The sequence below is a fragment of the Felis catus genome, chromosome E3, assembly GCF_018350175.1.
Source record: "Felis catus isolate Fca126 chromosome E3, F.catus_Fca126_mat1.0, whole genome shotgun sequence".
Classification (NCBI taxonomy): Eukaryota; Metazoa; Chordata; class Mammalia; order Carnivora; family Felidae; genus Felis; species Felis catus.
In genome coordinates, this window is record NC_058383.1 from 10114026 (window position 1) to 10126910 (window position 12885).

At 43.7% G+C, this 12885-nt stretch overlaps 1 pseudogene; it reads left to right on the forward strand.

Moving 5' to 3' along the window:
* Positions 1-2633: 2633 nt before the first annotated feature.
* LOC109495040 lies at positions 2634-3338 on the forward strand (annotated as a pseudogene).
* The last annotated feature ends 9547 nt before the right edge of the window (positions 3339-12885 follow it).

Below are 12885 nucleotides of genomic sequence, written 5' to 3' on the forward strand. Positions count from 1 at the left end.
GCAAGCCCTGTGCCAGCTGCTGAGGAGGATGCAGAGATGAGTCAGCCCAGCCCAGACCTCTGCCTTGGGCAACTTACATTCAAGACAGTGACTTCCTCTCTCAGAGTAAAAGCCACTATGGTGGCCTGCAATGCCCCATCTGTCCCCAGACCTCCTCTTACTAACTCTCTGACTTCCTCTCCTATAACTCTACCCTTTGCTGTCTCTGCTCCAACGACACTGGCCTTCTTTGCTCATCTGCAAACATCCAGCAAAGTTCCTGCCTCAGGGCCTTTGCACTGCAGGTCCCTTTACCTGAAACACCCATACCATATATATTTCATGGCTCATTCTCCCACATCCTTCAGTTCTTTACTCAAATGTTATCTTCTCAATGCAGCCTTTCTTAGCCACCTGTGGAAGAATGCAGTATCCATCCCCCTGGCACACTCTGTATCCCCCTTCCACAATTGATTTTTCTCCAGAGCATGCATCACCACCTGAAACACTATTTTACTTGTCTATCTTGCTTATTATCTATCCTTCCTTTCAGTAGTTCTGTGAAGGTAGCAACATGGTCTGTTTTGTTATGTTCACTGATTACCCCTAGTAGCATCTGAAACAAGAGACTGAGGGCACTTGGCTGACTCAGTCGGTACGGCATGCGAGTCTTGATCTTGGGGTCATGAGTTCGAGCCCCATGTTGGGTGTAGAGATTACTTAAAAATAAAATCTTTTTTTTTAAATAATAAAATAAAATGAAACAGAGCCTGGGACTCAGTAGGTGCTCATTACATATTTGTTGAATGAATACCCCACCTCAATGCATCATCTTCCATGAAGCCTTCCCCAGGTCACTCTGAGTAGGAGGAAGGATGTTTCCCTTCCCTGAATCCCCACAGGACCCTGAATACAGTCTGCATTACACTCAGCAGCAGGGATTTCCAGGACAGGCAAGAGAAGCCACCCTGAGGACCACAGGACACTGGGTGTACGTCATCCCTCATATGTTCCCAAAGATCCTATGCTTAACCATAATTTGAAGTTCTTGTTCATTTGGTCTTTATTTACTTTTTAAACACTTATTCATTTTTGAGAGACAGGGAGCAAGAGAAAGAGAGAGAGCAGGGGAGGGGCAGAGAGACAGAGGCAGACACAGAATCCGAAGCAGGCTCCAGGCTCTGAGCTGTCAGCACAGTCTGACACGGACTCGAACTCATGAACCGTGAGATCATGACCTGAACCGAAGTCAGATGCTTAGCTGACTGAGCCACCCAGGTGCCCCTCATTTGCTCTTTATTATCTGCTATCCCCTGGAGCATCAGCCCTGGGAGGATGGGGACCCCGTGCTCAAGTCCACCATTACATCCCTAATGCCTAGCACGACACTTACGACAGGAGAGGTACTTACTAAAGAGTGATGGAGAATGAATGAATGAATGAATGAATGAATGAATGAATGAATGAATGAATGCCATTCTTTCCCAGCAGACTCTCTTCAGGGCCCACCATCCACCGTGTTCTCCCTCTCTGCCCTGTCCACGTGACCTGTAGAGCACCCCACTTTCCCTGTCAGAGTGACATAGCCCCACCGCAGCACTCCGGCTCCCTCAACCAGCACATGTACCTACGACCCAGCACACTCGCGACGACTGTGGCTCTTCTAAAATCCTTTCTGTGGCTCCCCATTGCCTCGGTGCAAACTTACACTGTGGCATTACTCAGGTCCCCCGATATGACCTTGGTCACAGGGAAACAAGAATGCTAGGAGAGAGAAGCTGGGGTCAGAATCCCAGCTCAGCCACACACTTGTGTCATGGCTTTGCCATAGTCACCTAATCACTCTGAATCCCAGTTTCGTCTAGGTTTTTGTTTTACTTTTCTGTGAAGTGAGTTCGCTAACGACGGCTCTGTACCTCACAGGGTTGTTCTGAGGATCTGGTGAGAGTGGATGAACTTGGGAAAGTACAAAGTGCCTTGCAGGCAGAAATGCTTTTCAGTTTCCAGTGCCACTGCTCTGCCTGTACTTAGTTCCAGCTAAACAAGACGTGTTCCCCGTTCCCTGCACAGACGTCGCACATTCCCAGCTCTGTGTGATGACTCACACTGCCTCTCCCCTGAGCAACGTTGCTCTCTCTCTCTCTCTGAACCTGCTTACCGCCCTCCTTTTGAAATGCCCACCTCTCAAGACTCACCTCCTCCACTGCGGTCCTCGAAGCATGTAATCCCACCCTTGCTCGGACCCCCAGGGCACTGGGTTCACCTCTGTCGGTCCCCTCCTTTTATTTTACCTTCTGGAAAGCTGAGATCCTCACCAGGCTGCTTCAGTGGAGGACAGGGCCCGAGGAACCTGGTGATGCCCATGGTTCCAGCCTAGAACCCTGAGTGCCCATCTCCCATGCTGGTATGTGCGAGAACCTGTTTGAAGACAGGCCTCGAGGAGGAAGAGCCTGAACTATGCTGGAGTTCTTCTCCCTTCCCTCCATCTTGGGTTGTGTTACAAGCCCTGTTGAGAGAGAAGACAGAGGACCAGGATCAGGGTGGTCTTTCTGTGAAAGGCACTTTGCAGCTGTACTCCCCTACAAGGCCACAGAGGCCCAAGAACCAGTCCTGAGGCATAAGGGAAACCTACGAGTGCTTGTGAAGGACTCCCCATGCCTTTGTAAGCTGGGACAGTGAACTGGAATTCCTTGAGAGGTTGTATGGGCTAAACATGGGAGGTTCAAGAAGGACTTGAAAATATTCACAGGCGGTGGGTCCCTCATGCATTGCTAATGAGCAGTGCCAGGAAGTGAGAAACAAGAGTACAGCCAGCAGTGAGGAGCTTCGCACCGTGGGAGCGCTCTCCTTTCTCTCTCCCGGCCATCCTGGGGGCGGCTCTGGGTTGGGGCCGGCCGCACCTAAGGCAGGAAGCCGGTGGCTGCAAAGGAGATGAAAAAGTCGCCGGAGTCAATCAGCTCTAGGCTCCAGCTTGTCATGGAAAGTGGGATGTACTTGCCAGGGTACGAGCTGACTGAAAATGATCAGACGTGGCGAAGGGGAACTGGGCACCCTCGCCGACAACTGCCCAGCCTTGAGGAAACCTGAAAGAGAATACTGGGCCATGTTGGCCACAACGACGGCGGCAACAATGCTGAGCTGGGCACGGCTTGTGGGAGATACGAGAGTTTGCACGCTGGCTATCACTGATCCAGGTGATTCTGACGTCATTAGAAGCATGCCAGAAGAGACTGGTGGAAAGTCAATCACACAAAATTTCTCTTTAATAAAACTGGCCAGGGCGCCTGGGTGGCTCAGCGGTTACGCGCCTGACTCTTGGTTTCGGCTCAGGTCACCATCCGGCGGTTTGTGGGCTTGAGCCCCACGTCGGGCTCTGCGTCGACACTGCAGAGCCTGCTTGGGATTTTCTCTCGCCCTCTCTGCCCCTTCCCTGCTTGTGTGTATGCATGTGAGCTCTCTCTCTCTCTCTCTCTCTCTCTCTCTCTCAAAATAAAGATATTAAAAAAAAAAAAAAAAACTGGCCAGAGCCCATTAAAAAAAAAAAAAAAAAAAACAGAAAAGAAAAAAGAATACAGCCAGTGAGGGCTAGACAGAGGCAGAGAGGGTCCAGTGCTGCCCCCAACTGTGATGACTACTCCTCCCTCCCCCCCTCAAGAAACTTGTTAAAATGCAGATCCCTGGACCCTGTCTCCAAGGTTTTAATCTCCGTAGTTCTGTGATACAGCTTGGGCACATGTATTTTATTCTCATTATATTTATCTTAATATATAACACATCCACCTGCTGGAAAATTAAAAGGTTACAATGATGTTAGTAATTTTGAAGCTGGGTGATGGGTACATGGGGTTCGTGACCCTGTTCTCCCTCCTTTCATTATACTCTGAAACTGTCTATAATAAAACATTTTTGTAAAGATACGCAGTGAAGTTCAAAGGTTAAAACAATAAAGCAAGTCCCTCCCTTTCCTACAGTCACCTTGTGGTCACCCTGTTCCTCACTGCCTCACCTTCCAGAGACAGTCTACACCCATGGTCTCAACCTGGATGCACCTGGGAAGTTTCAACATGTATTGAAGCCTACTCTCCACACACACACACACACACACACCCCAGTCCCCACCCCCCCTCCAGAGATACTGATTTAAGAGTCTGCAGCCTGGACATTGGGGCTTGTTTGGTAAGCTTTCCAGATCCCTCTAAAGTATGGCCAAGATTGAGAGCTACTGGTCCACACAGTTATGAACACACATACAAAAGTACATATTCCTTTGTTTTTCCACACAAATTATAGCACACTCTATGCATTATATTCTACTTTGATTTGATTTTACCTAATATACCATTGTATTTGTTTTCTGTTGCAGTGGTGGCAAATGACAACAAACTTACTGGCTTAAATAGCGTAAGTGTATTGTCTTTTCTTTTTCCCCCATGATAAGTGTATTCGTTAATCCCCATCATCTACTTCACCCATCCCCTACCAACCTCCCTTCTGGTAACCAGCAGTTTGTCCCCCCATAGTTAAGAACCTGTTTCTTGGTTTGTCTCTCTTTTCCCTTTGTTCATTTGCTTTCTTAAATTCCACATATGAGTAAAATCATTTGGTATTTGTCTTTCTCTGATGGAGTTATTTTGCTTACCATTATACTCTAGCTCCATCCGTGTCATTACAAATGGCAAGACTTCTTTTTTATAGCTGAATAATATTCCATTATATATGATATATATCATATATATATGTATGATATATATGTGTGTGTACGTGTATAATATATACATACACATATATAGCATCTTCTTTATCCATTCATCAATCAGTGGACACTTGGGCTTCTTCCATATCTTGGCTATATGTAAATAATGATGCTATAAACATCAAGGTGCATGTGTCCCTTTGAATTAGTGTTTTTGTATTGTTTGGGTAAATACCCAGCTGTGTGATTACTGGATCGTAGGGTAGTTCTATTTTTCATTTTTCGAGGAACATCTCTGTATTATTTTCCAGAATGGCTGCACCAGTTTCTATTCCCACCAACAATGTGCAAGGGTTCCTTTTTCTCCACACCCTTGCCAACACCTGTTGTTTCTTGTGTTGTTGATTTTAGCCATTCTGAAAGGTGTGAGGTGACATCTCATTGTAGTTTTGAGTTACATTTCCCTGATGATGAGTGATGTTGGCCATCTGTATATCTTCTTTGGAGAAATGTCTGCTCACGTCTCCTGTCTATTTTAAAATTGGATTACTTGGTTATTTGGTGTTAAGCTGTCAAAGTTCTTTATGCATTTTGGATACTAACCCTTTATCAGATATGTCATTTGCAAATATTTTCTCCCATTCAGTAGGTTGTCTTTTAGTTTTGTTGTTTCCTTTGTTGTGCAGAAGCTTTTTTTTTTTAAGATTTTTTTAATGTTTATTTGTTTGTGAGACAGAGAAAGACAGAGTTTGAAGGGGGGAGGGTCAGAGAGAGGGAGATACAGAATCCGAAACAGGCTCTGGGCTCTGAGTTATGAGCACAGAGCCCGACATGGGGCTCGAACTCACAGACGGTGAGATCATGACCTGAGCCGAAGTCTGACGCTTAACCGACTGAGCCATCCAGGCGCCCCAGAAGCTTCTTATTTTGATGTAGTCCCAATAGTTTATTTTTGCTTTTATTTCCTTTGCCTAAGGAGACATACCTAGAAAAATGTTGCTGTAGCTTATGTCAGAGAGATCACAGCCTGTGCTCTCTTCAAGGATTTTTTTTTTTTTTTGGAAAATTGTTTAAAGTTTATTGATTTGTTGTGTGAGAGACACAGCGGGGGCTGGGGGGCAGAGAGGGAGAGAATCCCAAGCAGGCTCCACCCTGTCAGCACAGAACCTGACATGGGGCTCGAACCCATGAATCGTGAGATCATGACCCAAGCCTAAATCAAGAGTTGGATGCTTAACCAACTGAGCCATCCAGGCATGCCTCTCTTCAAGGATTTTTATAGTTTCAGGTCTCAATCCATTTTGAGTTTACTTTTGTTTGATTTTTTAAATGTTTATTTATTATTTTGAGAGACAGAGAGAGACAGAGTATGAGCAGGGGAGGGGCAGAGAGAGAGGAAGACACAGAATCTGAAGCAGGCTCCAGGCTCTGAGCTGTCAGCACAGAGCCTAACGAAGGGCTGGAACTCACAAACTGTGAGATCATGACCTGAGCCAAAGTCAGAGACTTAACTGACTGAGCCACCCAGGTGCCCCAATTCTGAGTTTATTTTTGGTGTAAGAAAGTGGTCCAATTTCATTCTTTTTCGTGTAGCTGTCTAGTTTTTCCAACACTATTTGTTGAAGAGATTGTCTTTTTCCTACTGCATATTCTTGACTCTTTTGTTGAAGATTAATTGACCATATAATTGTGGGTTTGTTTCTGGACTTTCTATCTTGTTCCATTGATCTATGTGTCCATTTCTGTGCCAATACCATACTGTTTTCATCACTGCAGCTTTGTAGTATAACTTGAAATTTGGAATTGTGATACCTCCAGCTTCGTTTCTTTTTCAAGATTGTTTGGCTATTTGGAGTCTCTTGTGGTACCATACAAATTGTACGATTATTCTAGTTCTGTGAAAAATGCTGTCGGTATTTTGATAGGAATTACATTAAATCTGTAGATTTCTTTAAAAAAAATTTTTAATGTTTATTTATATTTGAGAGAGAGAGAGAGTGTGTGAGCTGGGGAAGGGCAGAGAGAGAGGGAGACACAGAATCCAAAGCAGGCTCCTGGCTCTGAGCTGTCAGCACAGAGACCAACGCAGGGCTCAAATTTGTGAACTGTGAGATCATGATCTGAGCCAAAGTCAGACACTTAAAGGAGTGAGCCATCCAGGCACCCCTAAATCTGTACATTTCTTTAGGTAGATGTACATTTTAACAATATTTGTTCTTCCAATACATGAGTATGGAATATCTTTCCATTTTTTAAATGTTTATTTATTTTTGAGAGAGAGAGAGAGCAGGGGAGGGGCAGAGAGAGAAGAAGACACAGAATTTGAAGCAGGCTCCTGGCTCTGAGCTGTCAGCACAGCTGACAACGCCTGGTCTGAACCCATGAACAGCAAGATCATGACCTGAGCCAAAGTCGGACGCTTAACTAACTGAGTCACCCAGGTGCCCCTATCTTTCCATTTTTTTGTGTGTGTTATCTTGAATTTCTTTCATCAGTGTTTTATAATTTTCAGAGTACAGGTCTTTAACCTTCTTGGTTAAGTTTATTTCTATGTGTGCGATTATTTTCAGTGCAATTGTAAATGGGATTGCTTTCTTAATTTCCCTTTCTATTGCTTTATTAGTGTATAGAAATGCAATGGAATTCTGTACACTGATTTTGTATCCTGTGACCTTACTGAATTCATTTATCAGTTCTAATAGTTGTTTTTTGTTGGTTTTTTTTTTTTTTTTTGGAGTCAAGTTTTCTACATATAGTATCATATCATCTGCAAACAGTGAAGTTTTGCTTCTTCCTTGCCCATTTGGATGCTTTTTATTTCTTTTTCTTGTCTGATTGCTGTGGCTAGGACTTCCAGTACTATGTTGAATGAAAGTGGTGAGAGTGGACATCCCTGTCTTATTCCTGATCTTAGGGGGATAGCTCTCAGGTTTTCACCATTGAGTATGATGTCCTCTGTGGGTTTTTCATATGTGGCCTTTATTATGTTGAGGTGTTCCCTTTAATTTTTTTTTTAACGTTTATTTATTTTTGAGACAGAGAGAGACAGAGCATGAACGGGGGAGGGTGAGCGAGAGCAGACACAGAATCTGAAACAGGCTCCAGGCTCTGAGCTGTCAGCACAGAGCCCGACGCGGGGCTCGAACTCATGGACCGCAAGATCATGACCTGAGCTGAAGTCGGCCGCTCAACCGACTGAGCCACCCAGGCGCCCCAAGGTATGTTCCCTTTAGACCTGCTTTGCTGAAGGCTTTTATCATAAACGGATGCTATACTTTGTCAAATGCTTTTTCTGCATATATTTAAGTTATCATATGGTGTCTATCCTTTCTCTTGTTGTGATGTATCACATTGGTTGATTTGCAAATATTGAACTACCCTTGCACTCTGGGAATAAATCCCACTTAATCATGGTGAATGATTTTTTTTTTAATGTATTGTTCAATTTGGTTTGCTAATGTTTTGTTGAGGATTTTTGCATCTATGTCCATCAGAAATATTGGCCTACTGTTTTCTTTTCCTTTTTTGTAGTGTGTTTATCTGGTTTTGGTATGAGGGTAGTATAGGCATCCCAGAATAACTTTGGAAGCTTTCCTTTTCCATTTTTTGGAATACTTTGAGAAGAATAGGTATTAACTCTTTAAATGTTTGGTAGAATTCATCTGGGAAGCCATCTGGTCTTGGACTTTTACTTGTTGGGAATTTTTTGATTAGTGATTCAATTTCATTGCAGGTAATTGGTCTGTTCAAATTTTCTATTTCTTCCTCGTTCAATTTTGGTAGGCTATATGTTTCTAGAAATTTATCCATTTCTTCCAGGTGGTCCAATTTTCCGGCATATAATTTTTCATAATATTCTCTTATAATCCTTTGTATTTCTATGGTCTCAGTTGTTATTTCTCCTCTTTCATTTCTGATTTTGTTTATTTGAGTCCTCTCTCTTACTTCTCTTTTTGTATTCGTTTTTCTTTTTCTTTCTTTCTTTCTTTCTTTTTTTTTTTTTTTTTGATGAGTCTGGCTAAAGGTTTACAATTTTGTTGATCTTTTCAAAGAACCAGCTCCTAGTTTCATTGATCTGTTCTGGTGGGTTTTTTTTTTTTTTTTAATTTCTAATTACTTTATTTCTGCTATAATCTTTATTATAATTTCCTTCCTTCTACTGGTTTTGGGTTTTTTTTTTCTTCTTCTTTTCATAGCTCCTTTAAGTGTAATGTTAGGTTGGTATTCTTCTTGCTTCTTGAGGCAGACCTGTATTGCTATAAACTTCCCTCCTAGAATAGCTTTTGTTTCATCCCAAAGATTTTTGGACCATTATGTTTTCATTTTCATTTGTCTCCATGTATTTTTTAAAATTTCCTCTTTTTGTTTTTTGTTTGTTTGTTTGACCCATTCATTGTTTAGTAGCAGTTATTTAACCTCTATATATTTATGCTCTTTCCAGATTTTTTTCTTGCAGTTGATTTCTGGTTTCATAGCATTGTGGTCAGGAAAAATTCATGGAATTACTTTGATCTTGAACTTGTTGAGACTTGTTTTGTGGCCTCATATGTTACCTATTCTGGAGAATGTTTCATGTGCATTTGAAAAGAATGTATATTTTGCTGTTTTAGGATGGAATGTTCTGAATATATCCATTAAATCCATCTGGTCCAATGTGTCATTCAAAGCCACTGTTTCTGTTTGGATGATTTGTCTATTGAGATAAGTGGGTTGTGAAAGTCCCATAAGTGTATTGTCTTGTAGAATCAGAAGTCTCACATGGATCTCACTAGCCTAAGATTAAAGTACATTCCTTCCTACAGGCTCTGAAGGAGAATCTGTTTCCTTTCTTTTTCCAGCTTCTAGAAGCTGTCCACTTTCCTTGGTTCATGGCTCTTTCCTCCATCTTCAAAACCCAGCAGTATCAGGTTGAGTCCTTCCCTTGCTACTGTCTCTCTGATTTTCTCTTCTGCCTTGCTCTTCCACTTTTAAAGATGTTGTATCCCTGTGTTACATTGAGCCCACCCAGATAATCCAGGATAATCTCCCTATTTTAAAGCCAGTTGATTAGCAATCTGTAATTCCACCTGCTACTTTAATTCCCCTTTGGCATGTGTCCCTACAAAATTCTTATGCTAAAGTCCTCCACCTCCCCACTCTCCTGATGGTGTTGGGAGGTAGGGCCTTTGGGAGGTGATTAGGTCCTAAGAGTAGACCCCTCATGAATGATATTTGTGCCCCTATAAAAGAGAACTCAGGGGCACCTGGGTGGCTCAATCAGTTAAGTGTCCAACTCATGATTTCATGGTTCATGAGACTGAACCCCACATCAGGCTCCACGCTGACCATGCGGAGCCTGCATGGGATTCTCTCTGTCCCTCTCTTTCTGCCCCTCCCTCTCTCTCTCTCAAAATAAATAAATAAACTTTTTAAAAAAAGGACCTCAGAGAGCTCCTTTGCTCACTTTCTGCCATGTGAGGACACAAGATGATGGTCATTTATAAAACAGCAGGCATGTTCTCACCAGACATCAAATCTGCCAGCACCTTGATCATGCTTAGACATCCCATCCTCCAGAACTATAAGAAAAAATTTCTGTTGTTTAAGCCACCTAGCTTACGGTGCTTTGTTATAGCAGCCCAAACTAAGACAGCATGTAACCTAGCAAATTCACAGGTTCCAGGGATTAGGATGTGGGCATCTTTGAGGAGGCCATTATTCTACCACAGCATAGAGATTCGTCCATATCAGAGGCAAATGTACTTTTTAAAAGGTGATCGTATGTATAGCCCAGTTTGGAAGTCAAATTGGGGCCCAGTTCAGAAAGAACATGCAAGGTTGAGTAGTGAGCTCTAACCTGTATGTGTATGTATATACTATATACACACACAATAGATATAGATATATAGGTATAGATTTTGTATAAAATCTATTTGTTTGTTTATTTATTTTTATTTAAATATTCTCCTTACCTTAAACATAAGCAAACAAAAATACTCTTTGGGATTTTAACCTAGGCATGTACAGCCAGGCCTGCCTTCTCCCCACAGCCACAGGAATGAAACATCTTGTGTACTTCACACACAGCCCGTAGAAGTCTCAGCAACTATGTATGGAAGGAATGAAAGAAGAAAAAAAGAGGGAAGGAGCTCTCCTTACCACCCTCCTGATCCTGGGTCTGCCCGGTTTTCCACCTGCCTCTCCGAGTGGGCCTGTTCTATTTTCTTCTCCAGCCTCTGTTGGGACTTCCACTCACCTGTAGAGATAGGACACACCCTCAGGCAGGGCAGTGGCGTAAGGAATAATGGAGGTATTTCTGGAGCCACAAAGAAACCCCAAATATTATAACAAAAGTTGCCCCTATTGCTCTAATCACTTAGAAAATTACAAGGGCATGGGAGCTGTGAGCCACGAGCCATGGTCGAAGACCGAAATATGTATCTCTTATTACGAATCGTATCACAGGAGTAACTGAAGAGATATTCTGGTTGCTCTGTCTTTTAATAATAACGTAGCGTGAAAATAAATAAAGGAAACATCATTAAAAATGGAGCCGGGGCGGGGGGTGCCCAGGTGGCTCAGTTCAGCTGGGCGTCCAACTTCGGCTCAAGTCATGATCTCACAGTTCGTGGGTTCGAGCCCCACATCAGGCTCTGTGCTGACAGCTCAGAGCCTGGAGCCTGCTTGAGATTCTGTGTCTCCCTCTCTCTTTCTGCCTCTCTCCCACTTGCTCTCTCTCTCTCAAAAATAAATAAAAACATTAAAAAAAAAAAAGGGAGGAAGTTTACTTTACATAGCCCAGCAGGAAGGCAGCTCTCTTTGCCCAGCCCAGCCGATGAACTCAGCCAATGAGAAGCTGTCACTACCCTAAACTCTTGTAAACAGCCCCTCTCAACTTTTTCTTTCCTCCGTAAATGTAAGGCCCTCTTCATTCTGTACTAAGTGTACTAATCAGGACCGGCTAGCTGTTGTAACCAACAACCCCGCACATTCCATGCCTTTAACACAACACAAATTTATTTCTTTTTCATGGTCACAGTACAATGCTGGGGTCAGGGAGAATCTGCTCCACAGAGTCGTTCAGGGGCCCAGTTTCCCTCCATCTACTGACTCATCCATCTACATCCTCGGCAGTCTCCACTGAATCCTCTGCTCCCGTGGAGCAGAAAAGGGAAGCGAGAACACGGAGAACCACAGGAGGGTTTCTAGAGACAGTCCCAGACTCAACAGATCACTCTGCACACATTCTAGGACTCATCACACGGCATCACCTAATTGCAAGAGAGGCTGGGAAGTGCCTAACCTTGTATCCAAGAGAAAGAGAAGAATGTGGCAATCTCTGCCATAGTGGGCAAACTTGGGGTGTAGCACATCAACAAGAAATTCACCTTTGCCCTGGGCTTCAGATCACAAAAGGCTTATGAGGTATGCAGGGCAGAGGCCACGTTGTTAGGGTGAACTACGCACTCAGGGACCAGAGACCAGTCATCGTCACCTGTCATCAACATCTCTTTCACTTTGGGTTTGTTGTGATGGTCGCTGTTTTCCCTGCCTCTGGGCTCCCAAAACCACTGAAACATGCCTGGACCATCAAATCCACTGGCTACATGGGGACAGTTTTGTGTACATGTCTATGTCCCTACCTAAAAATTGTTTTGCAACCTGTAAATGCCAAGGCAGAGGACTTGGCATTCATTTAAGATCTGCTAAATTAGCTGGATCTAAAAGACATAATAGAAGATGAGAAGGGGGACCTTTTAGTGGACAGAGGGAAAAGCAATCATGATGTCCAGCAAGCAGCAAGGAATGGGTTGCTGAATTCTGCAACATCACGGCGGCCTCTGGATGTTTTGTCACTGATGCGGAATGAGCCCCCCCAGCCTTGCTCCCATCAGCTGATTCCCCAGAATCAGTAGGAGGAGATGATGGTTCTGGGTTCCAGGGATTCCAGAAAGTCTTAGAGCAGGGGAGCAAGCAGGTATGAGGGGTCTGGTGGATTGCAGCTGCCCGCACCCCACCCTTACTGCATGGGGGTGAAGGCTTCTTGGTAGCTAGTAGCTTGTGCCTTGAGTTCAAATTGTCTGCACGTGATGGAGGTGAACTGAAGTCCTGGTAGATGCTTAGGGTGGCTATAGCCTCCAAACCCCAGGGTTTGACCTTCCGGTGCTAGAGCTTTAGTGATCTCCTCACTCAGGAGTCATTAGTCCCTGGAAGAATCACACTCCAGTGTGTGA